The sequence below is a fragment of the Lithobates pipiens genome, unplaced genomic scaffold (assembly GCF_037356315.1).
Source record: "Lithobates pipiens isolate NorthernLeopardFrog02 unplaced genomic scaffold, aLitPip1_a1.2 Scaffold_18, whole genome shotgun sequence".
NCBI classification, from domain to species: Eukaryota; Metazoa; Chordata; class Amphibia; order Anura; family Ranidae; genus Lithobates; species Lithobates pipiens.
This window is the reverse complement of record NW_027507758.1, coordinates 234,140,920-234,159,813: the sequence shown is the minus strand read 5'-3', so window position 1 is coordinate 234,159,813 and position 18,894 is coordinate 234,140,920. Positions and strand designations below refer to the sequence as shown.

At 45.3% G+C, this 18,894-nt stretch overlaps 1 protein-coding gene across 1 annotated transcript in view; it reads right to left on the bottom strand.

The window, feature by feature from the left end:
* The window catches only part of KATNA1 (katanin catalytic subunit A1), a 64,303-nt gene extending 59,305 nt beyond the window's left edge, over positions 1–4,998 (bottom strand). Inside the window, exon 1 of the mRNA XM_077486678.1 lies at positions 4,832–4,998. The gene's annotated coding sequence lies outside the window, so the exon portion shown is untranslated. The remainder of the gene's footprint in view (positions 1–4,831) is intronic.
* Positions 4,999–18,894: the final 13,896 nt, after the last annotated feature.

Genomic DNA, 18,894 nt, shown 5'->3' with positions numbered 1-18,894 from the left:
TGAGATCAAAAAAAGTTAAAAACCGGTGGTGAGACGCGTTTTTGAGCATTTATCTGCATTTCTCGGCATCAGAGCGTTTTTACAGCTGAAAAACTCCTCTCAGAACCCACTAGTTTTGGGGTTTTTTTTTACAGCCAAAACCAGTTGCTAACACCCTATGTGTGCATGGACACATAGCATAACATGCTGGAGAGTTTGACTAGAAAAAAAAAACATCTGGAGCCAAAAGCAGCAGCTGTAAAAACATTCCAAAAACATCCAGTGTGCACAAGGCCTAAAACTGGCTGATAGTGCTGTTACAAAATGCTGTCCTGCTCCCTGGTCTTACAAAGTGAATCGCTTCTTTCAAGGTACATTGGATCTTCTTAGAACTAGAAGGTATCTGGCAGTTACTGGTATAATTTCATATCTTAAAACAAACCTGTTATACGTACCTACTCTGAGCAATAGTAATGCACAGAGCAGCCCCGAACCACCTCTTCTTGGGTCCCATGCCAGCTCTCTAAGCTCCTCCTTTTCTTGCTGCGCCACCATAGAAAGCTGTGTCCTATAGGGACACACCTACATGCTTACTCCCAAGCTGAGCTGTGTGCATCCATAGGCAAGCATAGAGCACAGCTTTTTAAGGTTCATACTTAGCTAGGGGGATGCAGCTTCAGACCGATGCTGCAGCTGTCCCCCCGGCACGTCTACACTGAGAACTGAGCACCGTCGATGGCTCGGTTCTCACTCCTCCCCAAGGAGAAGAGCTGCTGGCTGTCAGCAGCTCTCCTGCTCTGTTCCTCCACACTCACTGGAGCGATGAGCTGTGGAGGGGCGAGGAGAGGCTGTATCAGTGGCTCGCTGAGACTGCCATCAGTCAAGGCAGCTGGCGGATTCAGGGATGATGCGCTGAGTCAACTGATTTCAGTGACGTCAGTGGAGAGTGGACTTCAGACCACTTTCTGCTGAAAACGGGATCACAGGAGTGCAAAATGAATTGCACTCCTGTGACCCTTAGGAGAAGCCCAGCCTAAAAAGCTCAGGCTTGACTTCTCCTTTAAAATTGACATCAGCAGAAGCCCTGTGAGAAGAGGAAGAGGGCAGTGCTGCTTCAGCTGGACACAGTGCTGGATTGAGATAGGATAAGTATTTATGGAGGTGAGAGGGCGATACAAATACTGGAACATTTGTTACCTTGGGGTGCATAAAAGGTTAAAAAAATAAAATAAAACATCCTGCCTTTAGAACCACTTATAAGTGATATTAAAGCCTTGTTTTAAAAAATAAACAAACATGTCAGGCTGGGTCCACACTTGGCCTGGACGCAGTTCACAACAGGAGGTCCGGCGCATCCCTGTTCTCCGTTTCAGGGACGAAACGCGCCCGCATTTTTGCCTGAATTCAAACCTGAAAAAGGAGCCAAAGACGCACAAGACTCTTCTGCAAACCGCTCCGCGGCCGACATGGAGATGTGTGAACCGGGTCCATTGAGAGACAAGTACACTCTTGTCATGTGAATTTGATGCAGGGAAACCCACATCCAATTCACACGATTGTGAACCCAGCCTTATACTTACCACAGAAGGCTTTTTACCTTCACGCATAGAGTAAAGTTTTGCTTCAGCGTGACTTCAAAGCAGTGCAATTTCATTTAACAGATGTCAATGCAAGTTGCACTGACATCACACAGAAATAGTGCAGTAACCTTTTTCAAAGACTTGAGTTGCAGCAATTTGAACAATTGCTGCAAATAGGGTGTAACTTGTCATGTGACTTTGAACTGTCAAGTCGCATGACAAATCGCATTGGTGAGAATCAGGGCTCAAAGTTGTGTTATCCGAAGCAGAATCAGGACACCCAAGAAAGTAAGAGAGAGATAAATGTCAGTTAAAGCAAACATTAAAACATAACAGCAAAGTAAAAAGACTTTGCAACATAATAATTACTGTTCACCATCTGCAATTGTTTTCAACCAAAGTTTGTTCTTGTTTTATTTTAGGGCTCATTGACACGACGGGGAAAATGTACTAAAACTGGTGTACACAGAATCAGGTGCAGCTGTGCATAGTAACCAATCAGCTTCTAACTTCTTGTACAATTGAGCTTTGACAATAAGCCCCCTGTTGACATCAGCGCAATTTCACAGGTCAAATAGGAGCCTCCCAAATCGGTGCGATGCCGGCTTTGCAGTGCTGCACCGATTTCTAAAAGTAGTTCCGGCACTAATCCATTACAATCCATTACAACACTTTTGGGACAGGTGAGATAACACCCTGCTCCACGCATCTGAGGATATGAATGTAGCCATTGTTTTATAGCAGAGGGATGGAAGCTGCATTTTACCACAGAATATGTTTACATATCTAATACAACGCGGATACAACCATTGATCTAATCATTTCAGACAGAACATGGTGCAAAATATAGCAACGTTCAATGTAATTATAAAAAATAAGACAAGGGGAGAATTACTGGGAGTGGAATGACTGATCATTTTTTTGCTAGTGGTAATATTCTTATCAAAATATTCTGCATATTGCCTAAAAAATGGCAAAATGGTGAAAACCCTATTGCATAAATAATTTATTCAAATGTCTTTTCCCGCTATCAATAGACACCCTTATTAAAAAAAAACAGGTCACATGACCGGCCTGAAAATAGATAAGTATATACATCTTTTTTACACAGGGTAGTTAGCATAAGTGTTGGGGGGGGGGATAAAATGTAGCTAGATAGCATTCTTAACCGCTTCCAGACCGCCCCACGTACATTTACTGCGGCAGGGTGGTCCAGTGCGCAAAATCATATACCTGTACACTGCTTAGGGGCGCGCGCGCGCTGCTCCTGCTGTGATTGGACACAGCAGAAGCCAATTAGCGGGTCCGGCAGCCGCGACCCACCGGTCGTTCACAGGAGAGATGGAGCAGCAGTGAGCCGATGTAAACAATCTTTTCCTCCAGTGAATCCACTCCCCCCAGTTAGAAACACCTCTTTATCACCTGTGTAGGTAACCCATCCCCTGCCAGTGTCATTTATACAGGAATCCGTGCATTTTCTTTTTTAGCACTGATCGCTGTATTGATGTCACACTGGTCCTCAAAAAGTGTCACTTAGGGTCAGATATGTCCACCTCAACCCCCATAAAAAGCGCAGCTCTTTCAGCCAATCGGGGGGGGGTGGGGCCGGGGCTCGGTGAATAGACACACGGAACTGTGACTCTGCTCCAGTACCCCCATAGGAAGCTGCTGACTGTGGGGGCACTCAATAGGAGGAATGGGCCAGGAGCAGCAAAGAAGGACCTGAGAAGAGGAGGATCCAGGCTGCTCTGTGCGAATCCAACTGTACAGAGGAGGCAAGTATAACAGGTTTGTTTTTTATTTAACCACTTGCCACCCACCATATAGCAGAATGACGGCAGCAAAGTGGTTTCAATAACCTGACTGGGCGTCATATGACATCCTCAGGATATTAAGCCTCTGTGTGTCCCCGGGGTGCGCATTGCGGCAGTCGTTGCTGTGTGTCAGTCTGACACCCCGCAAGTACGACCTCAGTAAAGAGTCTCCAACGGAGACTCTTTACCACGTGATCAACTGTGTCCAATCATGGCTAATCACAGTGTAAATAGGAAGAGACGTTGATCAGCTTTTCCTCACTCGCGTTTGTCTGATGCGAGTAGAGCAGAGCTGATCAGCTGCTCCTCTGACGGGGGGGGGGGGGTCTGTGCTGATCGATTTTCAGAGTAGCCCCCCCCGGATGCCCAGCACCAGGTATGCCACCCTAGACCACCAAGGATGCCAGTCAATGCCCACAATGGATGCCAATCAGTGCCCAATGGGCATCACTGATTGGCATGTATTATTGTTTGGCATGGATTGGCATCCATCAGTACAATACGTTACACTACAGTGCCGCCTAGAATTGCCCATCTGGGCTGCCTATCAGTGCCACTTCATTGGTGCCACCTCATTAGTGCCCATCAGTGAAGGAGAAAACTTACGTATTTATAATGTTTTGTAAATGAAAACAAAAAAAATATTTTTTTCAAAATTTTCTGACTTTTATATTTGTTTAGCAGAAAATAAAAATCGCATTGGTGATCAAATACCGCCAAAAGGAAGCTCTATTTGTGAGAACAAAATGACAAAAATTTTGTTTGGGTGCAGTGTAGCATGACCGCGCAATTGTCATTCAAAGTGCGACAGTGCTAAAAACTGGTCTGGGCAGGAAGGTGTATAAGTGCCCTGTATTGACGTGTAGAAAAAAATTAAAAACATAAAAAACAAAAACAAAAAAAAAAAAAAAACAACCCTTTACAATCACTTTAACACAGACAATAAAAACAGATGATTTAGCCGCATTTGTACAGCTCTTGATTGCCCACCAAAAGCCTTAGAAAGCTGAAAAGCTGGAAGGGGGTCACACACCTGCCCCAACTTTGCAGCAAATGTAATGCAGTTTCACAAGTGGCGCTGTCTATCAAACATGCCCAATGAAGTGAGACCACAGCCACAAGACAAACACTGCTCTCATATCTGCAGTGCGTTGGTGAAAAAAAGAAAAAGCATTTAGAAGGTGCTCTACCACCCCCTGAAAAGCGATCTGTGCTTTTCATGCAAACCCAGCCTTAGACAGCTGTCACCACAATAATGGGTCTCTATTTTCTGCTCTGGGGACAACAAGCAGTTGGATCCTCCTTCAATGTTCCTCCAGCTTACATCAGTACAGATAGGACACAACTCTCCTACAGAGGTAGGTACACCTCACCCATTATATATAGACATAGTGAATGGTGGATCACTGTGAGGCACCCCACTTCCCCTTCGGAATAGTGAGTAGAGGTGTACATTACCTGCACCCCAGCTCCTTCCTCCTCCAGCTTGTATCTCGTATGTGACGGTGACCCCGGCTAATGTGACGGAAACCAGCGGCAGCTCCAATTACACCAGGCACAGCCCGCAGCTCATTTCCATATCCACCTCCTTCTCCCACATTCAAACCGGCCCGCCTGCGTCACTTCCGCCATGGTAACTTCTCCAACTCCTCCCTTTCTGCCGACCCGCCCACAACGGGCGGGAGAGACTAATACGGAAGGACTTATAAAGGGGGCGGTGCTAAGACTATTGTTGTTGTGGTGGTGTTTGTGTAGAGCGTAAGCCTGAGTAATGTGCCTGGTCGTGTGACTAGTGAGAGCTGACCAGTGACCACTGGTCCCGACATTGTAGTAGGTTAGAGCCGGTGTCAGACTCTGTGATAGAATAGACGTCACCTAGAGGCGGGACCGATGGGTATGTTAGTCACCATGTAAAGGAGTCCTGGACTGAGAAATATGCAAATCGTCATTGTTGGCTTCGTGCAGAAATTGTCGTAGAGCTGTCATGCTCATCCGATAGCTTCAATACCTTCTGTCACTGACCCTGATCAGAAAGGTGGACATGGAGTTAGAATATCTGATCGTATTTCTAAACAAAGGGCCAGTTTACTGTTCTTCAGACTTGCCTACAGTCAAGCATGGTGGTGGAATGTCATGGTCTGGGGCTGCATGAGTACGGGGAACTACAGTTCATTGAGGGAACCATGAATGTCAACATGTCCTGCAACATACTGAAGCAGAGCTTGATCCCCTCCCTTTGGAGACTGAGCTGCAGGGCAGTATTCCAACATAATGACCCCAAACACACATCCAAGATAACCACTGCCTGGCTAAAGTAGCTAAGGGTAAAGGTGATTGATTGGCCAAGCATGTTACCAGACCTAAACCCTATTGAGCATCTGTGGGGCATCCTCAAACAGAAGGTGGAGGAGCGCAAGGTCACTAACATCCACCAACTCCGTGATGTCATCATGGAGGAGTGGAAGAGGACTCCAGTGGCAATCTGTGAAGCTCGGGTGAACTCCATGCGCATGAGGGTTGAGGCAGTGCTGGAAAGTTATGGTGGCCAGACAAAATCTTGACACTTTGGGCCCAATCTGGACATTTTCACTACTGCCCTGTACACACGTTCGGACATTCCGGCTACACAATGTGTTGGATTTTTTTCTGACGGTTTTGGCCCAAACTTGTCTTGCATACACATGGTCGCACAAAGTTGTCGGAAAATCCGATCGTTCAGAACATGGTGACGTAGAACACGTACAAAGGGACTATAAAGAGGGCAGCAGCCAATAGCTTTCGTCTCGTAATTTATTCTGAGCATGCGTGGCACTTTGTCCGTCGGAATTGTCTACACACGATCGGAATTTAAACAATCGGATTTTGTTGAAAATTTTAGATCCTGCTCTCAAACTTTGTGTGTTGGAAATTCAGACGGAAAAAGTCTGATGAAGCCCACACACAATCGGATTTTCCGTCATCAAGACCCGATTGCACATTTTCCATCGGAAAGTCCAACCGCGTGTACAGGGCATTGGGGGTGTACTTACTTTTGTTGTCACTTCTTTACATTGTCGCAAAGTGTCATGTCATTTGTGTTGTTACATGAAAAGATATAATAAAATATTTTTAAAAATGTGAGGGGTGTACTCACTTTTGTGAGATACTGTATTTGAAATAAAATCTTAAAGGAGTTGTAAAGTCAGAAGGTTTTTTATCTTAATGCATTCTATGCATTAAGATAAAAACCTTCTGTGTGTAGCAGCACCCCCTAATTACCTACCTGAGCCCCTTCTCTCTTCAGCAATGTCCACGATCCCCTCAGCCATCCAGGACACTCCCCCGGATGGGCAGAGACAATGCAACGGCAGCATTGGCCTCCACGGCTGTCAGTCAAAGTCAGTCAGCCAATCAGGGGAGAGAGGAGGCAGGGTCAGGTCAGGCTCCGTGTTTGAATAGATACATGGAGCTCTGACTCAGCCTGTAGCAAGCTGCTGGCTGAGGGTAACTTAAAGGAGGGAGGGGCTAGGAGCAGCAATGAGGGACCCGAGAAGAGGAGGATCCAGGCTGCTCTGTGCAAAACCAACTGCATAGAGGAGGTAAGTATAATATGTTTGATAAAAATAAAAAAAAGCCTTTACAATCACTTTAATTGTTTTTTGGCAGTAACGGCCAGTTACAGCCAGTGTTGCCAACCGCCTGTAGATTTACGGGCAGCCCGTAAAAACATAATTTTTCTCCCACCCATAAACGTCTGTTGCAGCAGATATGTGGCAGTAAAAAGAAGAACGGTGGTGACGGCGGGTCAGAACTGCGCATGTGCAGTTTGCAGAAATCGCCAAGAAGATCAGATCCATGAGCGCTGCCTCTGCCCGCCGGCAACGCGCGATGATGTCAGCTGTGCCGCCCACCAGACTTAAAAAAAAAGCAGGAGCTGAGGGCGGATGGACAGAGGAGCCTCTTGTCTGAGTCACAGGACAGAGCAGCAGACAGCAGCTAAGGACAGTGCGGCAGAGTCGGACTGCTGAAGTGAACCTGTAACCTGCCCAGCCAGTACACTACAGAGACACAGAGTGCCCTGGTCGGTGTCAGACGGTGAGTGGCTTTGCACTGCAGATTGCACAAAGAGGTTGGGCGTCGGGGAGACTCAGGAGGACTCAGACGTTCTGATCCTAAAGATTTTTCCTTTTTATGGCCTTCCACAGCAAGCTCATATGTCAGGGCTGGGAGTGTGCTGGCTTGTATATTATTACTCCCTCTCTTTGGCAGCATCCTACCCCACTGCTGGCTCTGTACACCCACCTACATTGCGTCCGTCTTTCTCTCTCTATCCTTTTTTTTCTTTTTATTCAGATCAGTAACTTGCTTAATAGGTAAGCTTGCAGTGCCCACCACCACACATTTTTTTATCCTGAATAGAAGATAGGGAAAAAAAAAAAACAGAGAGCAGAGTAGGGGAGAGAGAGAGAAGGAAGCATGAATGAAAGACAAAGTCCAGCAATGCAGACAAAGCACAGCTTCACCACAGACAGCTCCAGAATTGTGGTATTTCCCTGCCTCGGACAGTCACAGTGCTCTCCTCTGCTGCTCAGTGTGCTCACTCTGGGCGGAGGGGGATAAACAGAGTGACTCTGAGTCAGTCTCAGAGAGAGTCAGACAGGGGCCAGGGCCTGACCTGGGGGAGTATATGAGAGTGAGTGATTCAGTCTCAGAGACAGTCAGTCAGGAGCGGCCCCAGCCAGCAATCCCTTCCCAGAGCAGGCTGAAGTTGGAGGTGGTGGACTGCAGCAGCACAGTGAAAGGGGCACAGGAGGAAGGACACTGATGTAGAGAAGTATGGTAATATGAAGGGGGGCAGAGGAGGAAACTACCATGTCCACAGTCTCTGACCATCTCCTGTATCATGTCCACAGTCTCTGACCATCTCATGTATCATGTCCGCAGCCTCTGACCATCTCCTGTATCATGTCCGTAGCTTTAGACCATCTCCTGTATCATGTCCGCAGCCTCTGACCATCTCCTGTATCATGTCTACAGCCTCTAACCATCTCCTTTTATCATGTCTACAGCCTCTAATAATCTCCTTTTATCATGTCCACAGCCACTAACCATCTCTTGTATCATGTCTACAGTCTCTGAGGGGGAGTCTGGAGAGGAGTCAAGAGTGGGAGCAACGTCAGGATGGGGGTCATGGGAGAAGTCAAACGTGTGGACTAAGGAGAGGAGACTATAGGATAAAACCAGAGCCACCAAGCTGGAGCCATCTGACTGAGCCCTGCACGGTGCACCTGAGAGGAGGTCAGTGACAGCATCACCAGGCCAGTCTGAGGGGGGAGAGGAGTTACAGTGCAAGGGGGAACTCAGTCTGCAGACCCTGATGTAAGTGGGAACTCTGGTGAAAAGGTAAAGCAGTGAACTCTGATATAAGGTGGTCTCTGGTCACCAGAGCCCCCCTCTACATCAGAGTTCCCCCTTAGATCATGATCTGTTTCCCTTTACATAAGAGTTTCCTTTCACTGTAAGGGGGATCCCAGCAGACTCTGATGTAAGAGGGAACTCTGTGCTGGCTGGGTTATAGTAATCTCACCTTCATGTCAATGGAGAAATATGTTTTTTTACTTTTGTTTAACTTAAACACATTGCTAAAAGCACTAGCTATATGTTTATAGTTTAAATATTGATATTTGCACTGTTTGGCACTGAAAACTGTAATTTAGGTACTTTTTTGCAGTGGCAGTAAAAAAAATTGGTGCCGTTTGTAAATTTCGGCATCCTGCCAGTAAATTTCACTTCAGGGGGTTGGCAACACTGGTTACAGCTGTGTCACACTCCTCCAGCCTGTGAATAAGAGGGAGGTGAAGCCTCCTTTAAACTACATGTAATATCCTGCCCCCCTCCTTTTTTGTCTTTAGCTGGTTAGTGGGCATGAAGGAGGAGGGAGGGAGTGGGATATAATTTACCACTGTGTATACGCCCACATGTGTGACGCTATAGTCACATGGGCTGCTCAGATGTGATGGGGAGGAAATGCTCAGCATAGAAGCTCACTGAAAATTGAGGATGTGCAGAGCTGCCAACACTGCTCTGCAAAATCGCTAGCTGAATAAGGGACATGGACAGGAGGTGGAGATAGAGAGCAGCAGGATCAACCAGGTTTTTTTTTTTTGCAGAAGATGAATCTCATAGATACTGAGTGAGTATAAACAGCATGTAATACAGCATCTATTGATAGTTTTTTATGATGTGGCTTTAGGGACAATTTAAAGATATTTAAAAAGAGAAGTATGGGAATCAAAAAAAATAATAATAATATCATACTCACCTAGATGGCTGCAGCACCAAACCCAGCTGCAGCTGTCCTCATCCGCTCTATCCAGGGAACTGAGCGATCAAACTGTCAGTCACCGCTTCTCTACTCTACCCCCCTTACGCATTTACTGTGGCCCTGGGTTGAGGAGGGGGCAGGGGCGGCTGCCTCAGGCTCCCTGCGGATCGCTGAGAGGCTGAGCTGGCTGCAGGCCTAGGCTACTGGGTGAGTCCTGACTGTAAAGTTCTCAAGCTTCGACCGGCCGAGTGACATTAGCCCGTTGTCGGCAGAAAAAAGGTCACAGGAGTACCGTTCGTTCTATAGGAGAAGAACAGCCAAAATAGCTTTGGCTAAACTTCTTTAAAAATAAATATGTTTGCATTATCCCCCCTAACATGATGGGGGGGGGGGGAAATCACACAAATGTACTATGAGCTCTAGATATAGCAAAGCTTAGCAAGGGGTTCCCTGAGACTGGAAAGTAATTTCAAGGGTTCCTTCATGTTAAAAAAGGTTGAGAAAAGCTGCCCCAGAGTAAATGACCATTCTCAACCTTTTTAACATGAAGGAACCCTTGAAATAACTTTCCAGTTATTTCCTGTGCTAGAATAGGAATTGTTAAGTTGTTTGTTAGAGTAGGCAAACTGTTTGGGCTTGGCTTGTAGCAAGCCTGTGTTTTATCCTGGTCAGTGTGAGTGACTCAGGGAGGTTGGTATGACTCACAGGCAGCATCTGTGATACCTCCTACTTCTAGAAACTTGGAGAAGATTCTAGAAGAATGGAAGTGGAGGATGGAGGAGCTGCTGGAGTATTCATGACGGCCCTGACCAATCCCCAACAGATGGGTTGGCAGGGGGCAGACACCCTCAAATTCTTTAGGTCAGCCCAGCTGGGGCAGTGAAGTTTGGGTGGGAGATGAAGATGCAGTGTTAGGAGGCTGTCAGCGACCCTTGAGGGTAGCCCCCTAGTCTAGGGGGGTGTCCTCTTGACCTCTGGTCTGGGAGTTTAGGTGTGGAAGGGACCCTCTTCACGACGCACAGAGGTGACCTGACTAGTGGCACGGGAGCAGGTGTGAGAACAGCAGGAGTAGAACGCTGTCAGGAAAATATCCAGGGAACAAGACAGCCAGGTGGGCTGGCAAGTGTTACAGTTGGGGAGGACTGAGAGACTGGGTGAGAGCATTCTGGGATGGTTGCAGAGTCAGTGTGGGTGGGCTGTGGAAGCTTAGCCACGAGAACTAGAGAAATGGGCAGCTGCAGCCAGGTGGTGGTGGTGCTGGGATCAGTAGCCACAGAAGGACAGCTGGGAGCTAAGACTTTGCTACACTACCAAAGGGGCTTGCGGTCCCTGCCTGTAAAGGGAATATGCTACTAATCTGACTGAGCCCAATTGTCAGATCACCTAACAGTGTACCAGCTAGTCCTGAGAGTTGTAGTGCTTCAAGTAAGTGTTGTGCTGGAGGAAGCTGAGGAGTGTAAATAGTCTGTACAGAAGAAGTTGTCCCTGGAAAGTTCTGCTAAATTCAAGTGGGCATTCCATAATACCCCTATCCCCATCCAAGTTCAATACTCCTAATAAAAACACAAAAACAAAGATGCATGGACTGTTTTCTGACTACAGTGTGCTGTGGAAAACCCTGTGTGCCTGGCTGTGTGGGGTGGGGGATTCCTTATTCGCCAGCGGCTCCTGCGGGGATAGTGCTACAGCTGCTCTAGGAGATGAGGAATACAGTGTAATACCTACCTTACTCCTCACTCTGGATCTCACCTTTGCTTCAGCTCGTAGGTGTTCTCTCTCTCTTCACGTACAATGTAGGGCTATTGGCTTTGCAATGTATTTGATATCTTCATGCCACAACGGTCTGGTTGCACTGCCCCCCAAAAAAAACTTAGCTGCTAACTTTTACTATTAGGGCACTCACAGTGCCTTGAAAAAGTATTCGTACCCCTTGACATTTTTCACATTTTGTCATGTTACAACCAAAAACGTAAATGTATTCTATTGGGATTTTATGTTATAGACCAACACAAAGTGGCACATAATTGTGAAGTGGAATGAAAATGATAAAATGGTTTTCAAAATTTTTATCCCAAGCTTTGAACATCTCATGGAGCATCATCTGAAAATCTAAAGAGTATGGCACAACTGCAAACCTACCAAGACATGGCCTTACACCTAAACTGACAGGCCAGGGCAAGGACAGCATTATACAGAGAAGCAGCCAAGATGCCCATGGTAACTCTGGAGGAGCTGCAGAGATCTACAGCTCAGGTGGGAGAATCTGTCCACAGGACAACTACCCTGTTTCCCCGAAAATAAGACCTAGCGTGATTGTCGGTGTTGGCTGCAATATCAGCTCTACCTCTCAAATAAGCCCTACCCTATTTCCTCAAAAATAAGCCCTACCCTGCAAAAAAGACCTGCACAGACTTTAACTAGGGCTTATTTGGGGGGGTAGGGCTTATATTGCAGTCATCACCGACAATCACGCTAGGTCTTATTTTCGAGGAAACAGGGAATTATGCCACGTACACACGATCGGAATTTCGGCCAGCAAAAGAACGATGAGAGCTTTTCATCGAAAAATGCGACCATGTGTAGGCTCCATCGGAATTTAGTTGGCCGAATTCCCACCAGCAAAAATATGAGAGCATGTTCCGAAATTCCAATCGGCTGTAGCAATTCCGACGTGCAAAATTCCTACGCATGCTCGGAAACAATTTGACGCATGATAGGAAGCATTGAACTTGATTTTTTTCTCGGCTCGTCGTAGTGTTGTACGTCACCCCATTCTTGAGGGTCGGAATTTGGTGTGACCATGTGTAGGCAAGACCGCTTGAGCGGAATTCCGTCGGGAAAACCATCAGAGCTTTTTCTGACTATAATTCGTGTGTACGTGGCATTAGTAGTGAACTCCACAAATCTGGCCTTTTTGGAAGAGTGGCAAGAAGAAAGCCGTAAGAAGTCTCCTTTGCAGTTTGTGAGAAGCCATGTGGGGGACACAGCAAATGTGGAACAAATTGCTCTGGTCAAATGACACCAAAATTGAACTTTTTAGCCTAAAAGCAAAACACTATGTGCAGCGGAAAACACTGGGGCTGAGGTTAACATTTCAGCATTACAATGACCCTAAACATACAGCCAGAGCTACAACAGAATGGTTTAGATCAAAGCATATTCATGTGTTAGAATGGCCCAGTCAAAGTCCAGACCTAAATCCAATTGAGAATCTGTGGCAAGACTTGAAAATTGCTGTTCACAGATGCTCTCCATCTAATCTGACAGAGCTTGAGCAATTTTGCAAAGAAGAATAGGCAAAAATGCCACTCTCTAGATGTGCAAAGCTGGTAGAGACATCCCTAAAAAAGACTTGCATCTTTAATTGCAGTGAAAGGTGGTTCTAAAAAGTTATTGACTCAGAGGGGGCTGAATACAAATGCACACCACACTTTTGATTTCCTATTTATTTGTAAAACATTGGAAAACCATTTATCATTTTCCTTCACTTCACAATTGTGTGCCACATTGTATTGGTCTATTACATAAAATCCCAATAAAATACATTTATGTTTTTGATTGTAATATGACAAAATTTGGAAAATTTCAAGGGGTATGAAGACTTTTTCAAGGCAATATATATGTCCAGGCATTCAGCAGTGTCCTTACCTGAGCCGATTCTTGAATCGACTCTCAGGTGCTGGCACCACCATCTCTGCTAATAGAAACCAGAAGTGAAGCCATGTGGCTTCACAGCCAATTTCCTACTGCACATGCGTGAATCATGCTGCACTCTGTGAATAGACTGTCTGCGGGAGGGTAGGCAAACTTTCGTCTCACTTCGCCATGGCAAACTGAGCCAGAAATGGGAGCGAGTATCTTTCAAAACCAGGTACCCCCCCCCCCCCCCAAAAAGGTGCCAAATGTGACAGCAGATGGGGGAAGGAGGCAGACAAGTGGAGCTTCCCCTTTTGGGTGGAGCTCCACTTTAAGCAAGGAATGAGGTACATACTAATTCCTATTTCTCAACCCTTGGAGTTAACAGTATTTAACCCTCCTCATCACACAGCAGGGTATAAATGCTCCTTAGCGCTAGGGGTTGAGGGTTTAAGGGTTTATTCCTTATCCCCTAGACTTAATGACCATGTAACTCATGCAGAGGGGGCACTGTGAGGCAAAACTTTTTATTTTTTATTTTGGATAGAGTAAATGCGGGTTTAACCCATGTCTATTTTTTGCCATCTGTATCCCTTGGGATAGATTTCCCCTCAATTCCTGTCCCATAAACAAAATAGGAATCACTTTTTGTCGCTGGGATCAATAAAACTAGTGTCCTCATTGGAAGATTTGCTATCTGTTAGGAATTTCCCTTGTGATCAGTAAAAACTCTGGGTAGTCTGAGAAGCAGGAAAATTTATTTCTGATGTGGCCCACAACAGAGAGACATGCTTACAGGACGAAAGCTGAAGAAAAATGTCTCCCAAAAGACTGTGTCCCGCCTTCACATAACCCATAAGAATAACATCTCTATGCTTCTATTGGCTGAGGAAACATAAATTAAGTTGTCATGGTACGAACTAGTACCTTTATTCTTTTAGCTTATGTTTTCCTGTACATTCTTAGGCTATCATATTTAGTTAAATCTAATGATTCTACAACTTACTATGGAGTTAATTAGGACAAAACAATACAATGAGTTAATACAATAATGTGCTCAGAAGTAAGTTTTTTAACAAATCAGTCTCAGGATTATTGTTTTTCTAATAGTCACACAATAAACATTTAAAACTTTTCTAACATTCCCTCCTCTTTGTGTGACTATTTTATCTCAACACATTTCGATGATAGTCCCTGTGTTATACACTTTCGGACTGTATGTCATTAAGTTGAGCTTCAATGTCCACATAGGTCTCCTCAGAGGTAGAGAGGGTTTGATACATTGTTCTTGAGACTGCAGTTTCAATGAGTTTTTGTGAAAGTCCTCGAATACAGGGAATGCAGCAGCATCCGCAAGTGACCAAAACGGCCAAAGCCACAGCGATTGAGATCAAACATGATGTGATAAATCCAGTCCATTTACCGAACCATCCTTCAAGCCAAGTTGTGAATGGATCATTAATACCTGAGTTTTCCGCCAATTCATTCGATAGCGCAGTCAGTCCTTCCAAGGCTCTGGTCACGGTCCCTCCAGGAGCTGTATTGTTGGGGATAAATGTACAACACATGCTACCAAACATTTTGCATACCCCTCCTCTTTCAGCTAAGACCATATCTAAAGCCATTCGGTTCTGCCAGGCCATTAGAGATGTGGGGGCCAACTGTTCTGCTAGGCCCTTCACAGCATCCCTAGTATAGTTTACAAATCGTTGTTGGTTATAATATATATAATTAATCCAGTCAACATTTTTATTTATAGTCACCCACCAGAGAAGAGACTCAAACCCAGCTGTCACCTGATTCCTGGCTTTAAACTCGTCCGGCACCCCGCGAGGAACCCCAATCTCATCTATGTAGATCTGAGAGTCAAATGACCCCAAGGGAGAGGTGTCCCTACGATACTGTCGGTGACTCTTAGTCCACGGGTATTCTGACAGGATTCTCAGGGGCATAGCCAGCTGGACCATAGCGCAATCCCCTTGGGCATTGGCTGGTAGTCTAGCTCGCAGTTTCTTATCCCCACACATCCACCAGACATCAGCTCTCTGAATGTCATGTTCAACCCAGTCACCGTTGTCCGTGTTAATCCTCTCCACACAGTAGTCATCAGGTAGTGACCCAAGATCCACCGCGCTACGGTTCCCTGGGAGTGCAAAACAAGTAAAGTTGCCTGGATAAGCGGTAACCGCTGGAGGTATCTGAGGTCTCTGTACTGGGGGAAACAACAAACTCAATGTGTGACAAGTAGAATTTGCTTCAGGTTTATAGCTCTTATTATACAATTGCAACATACATTTTAAACCTTCTGGATCTGTATTGTGATCTAGAGGAAAAGGAACTGTTGCTAAATGTGGTCTGGCTCCGGCACAAACTAAACAGTTTTCCTTTTTCAGAGTTCTAACCGTGTACCTCAACCATTCTAACCACTCATTTTTTTCTTGGTAGCCCGTCTCCAAGGCTATGGCATCTTCTATTGTTAGGTTAGTGAATCTTATGCCCCGTACACACGAGCGGACTTTTCAACATCCAAAGTCCGTCAGACCGAGTCCGTCAGACTATCCGATCGTGTGTGGGCTGCAACGGACTTTAGCTTCGCAAAAGTCTGACGGACTTTAGAAATGAAGCATGCTTCAAATTTTCCCGACGGAACTCCGCCGGACCCGGTCCCCTTCGAAAAATCCGCTCGTGTGTATGCTACTCCGACGGACTAAAACCGACGCTAGGGCAGCTATTGGCTACTGGCTATGAACTTCCTTATTCGAGTCGGGTCGTACGTCATCACGTTCGAATCCGTCGGAGTTTAGTGTGATCGTGTGTGGCCAAGTCCGTTCGGCCGAAAAGTCTGTCAGAACTCCGTCGGAACTCCGGCGGAACTCCTTTGGAAGTCTGTCGGACATAAGTCCTCTCGTGTGTACGGGGCATTATAGTTTTACTCAGAACTTCTATTTTAGTATGGCCTTCTTCTTTCCCTTCTGAGTCTACTTTTTCCTGTTGTTTAATTTTATTAGGTGGTAATACCTCAAGGAAAAATGTCCCTGAGGGGTCAGTTCCTGACACCCATGCTCCCATGGAATACAACCGCTGATCTTCCTTCCTCGGCTCCGTTAATGTTATTAATAGTTGGTTACAGTTCTTACTAATTGTGCAGGGGGAGTTGGCCACTTTTGTGATTATGAGTCTCTCCTTTATACCACTCTTTTTAGCCCCTGGTTGATTATACCCCCAATCTTGATGCGCTGTAGTCCATAGGGCCTGATCCCATGCTTGACATCCTGCCTTATTCCAGAGCCAGCAGATATATTTATCTGCCCATAGAAGTCCTCTAGCCCCAGTTGTATCCCCACAATCTGCAATCTGACAGAAGTCTACCAGTATAGTGCTAGTTATTCCCTCTATAAAGGTTAGATTTAATGCTTTTCCTGTTCTTTCCCAATCCAAAGGTTCCTCTACTCTTCCATAGCGCCTACCCCCTCTTATGGATGCCTCTCCTAGAGTCACCAGTAACCCAAGGATAATTACTGTCCCTTTCATCCTAACCAGCTACAGAGTTTCAGCGGATAGGATAGGGGAGTTGGAAGGGGAGGGAGACTTCACCGGTTTGAGACAAGTCCCACCTTGTGTGAGACCTCCCTTTGTAGCCGGACTTTCTGGACCTCTTGTAGCCAACTGGCCCTACTCTGCCTGTAAAACCTTCTTACAATGGGACTGGTGAATCCAGGTAGACCTCTCTGCTATCCTTATAGCCGTGGGAGTGATGAGAAGAACTTGATACGGTCCCTCCCACTTAGGTGAGTGGCAATGCTTTCTCTTTATTATTTTTACCAGGACCCAGTCTCCAATATGGATTTTCTCTTCTCCTTGGATTGGACCTTCTGGAATAGAACAGACTTCATTAATTTACTTCTGTTTCAACAGATTAGACATATATTCTGATAGAGTACGTTCAGATTCTTCAGCTGGTGTTTCATTTGGCAATAAGGGTATTTTATATGGCCTTCCATATATTATTTCAAATGGGCTCAAACCTTCTTTTGTGGGTGTAATATGGATACTAGTTACCGCCAATGGTAAGCAGTACTTCCAATTTTTACCAGTTTCTTCCATAGCTTTTCTCAGCTTATTTTTTAAAATTCCATTGTGTCTCTCCACCAATCCAGCTGATTGGGGGTGGTAGGCGCAATGGTTTTTTATTTGGATACCCATCACTTCTGTCAAATGTTGTATAGTTTTATTTACAAAATGGGGTCCATTATCACTGTAAATCCTTTCAGGGATTCCAAATCTAGGAATAATATCTCTTAGTAATGCTTTGGCTACAGTCTGTGCATCTGCACTTCCTGTCGGGAATATCTCCACCCATTTTGTCAGGGCGTCTATAATTACCAAACAATATTTCTTCCCTTCACATTTGTCTAATTCAATAAAATCCATGCAAATGTGTTGGAATGGATATTGCGGTGTAGGGAACTTCCCTTTCTGTGGTCTTATACCTCCCTGAGCATTGTGTCTTGCACATATAAGACATTGAGAGCAAAAAGTTTTTGAGTAGTTTGTGAATCCATAGGCTGTACATACTTTATTTAACATCTCAGTCATCCCCCTGTTTGACACATGCGTTACTCCATGTGTCAATACTGCTGCATACCTAAATAAAGATTTTGGTAATACCGGTTTCCCTTCAGGTGATGTGTAAATGTCATCAATTATTGTGCAACCCTTTGTTTTCCAATATTGTTTTTCCCCAGGGGGGGCATTTTGCTGCATATCAGTAAGGACTGTATGATCTATCACTATGATTTCCTGTTCTGTCATTATTTTATGTGTTTCTTGTGCCGCTATTTTGGCAGCTTCATCTGCCCTTTTATTTCCCTTTGAGATGGGGTCCGTATATTTTGTATGTGCTTGACATTTACAGATTGCAAGCTTTTTTGGTAACTGTATTGCATCTAGGAGTTCTAAAATGAAGTCCGTATGTGAAATTGGTTTACCACTGGAGGTGACCATCCCCCTGTTTTTCCATTGTTGTGCGAAAACATGCACTGTTGAAAAGGCATATTGACTGTCAGTGTATATGGTTACAGATTTTCCTTCTGACAGTATACATGCTCTTGTCAATGCTACAAGTTCTGCAACTTGTGCTGAATAATGTTTTGGTAGTGGCCCCGCTTCCAAAATCTCATCCTGTGTCACTACTGCATATCCTGTTGCATTTGTGCCATCTGGATTTTTCTTACTAGAACCATCAACAAAAAGTATCATGTCAGGGTTAGATAATGGTACATCTTTCAGATCACTTCGTGGCAGTACCTTTTCAGCGATGGCAACAGTGCAGTCATGTTTATACCCGTCAGTAGGAAGTGGTAGTAGCGTGGATGGGTTTAATGTAGTACACCTCTGTATTGTTAAGTGAGGTTGTGTCAAGAGTATTGTCATACAGGAAAGGTGTCGTGCTGGGCTCAAATGTGATATCTTTTGCTGTAACAGGACACTGCATGTGGTACCTTGAGAGTCAGTGTGTGATACAGCACTATAGATGCTGAGGCCTTGACTGCTTCAGCTGCAGCAACCACTGCCTGTACAC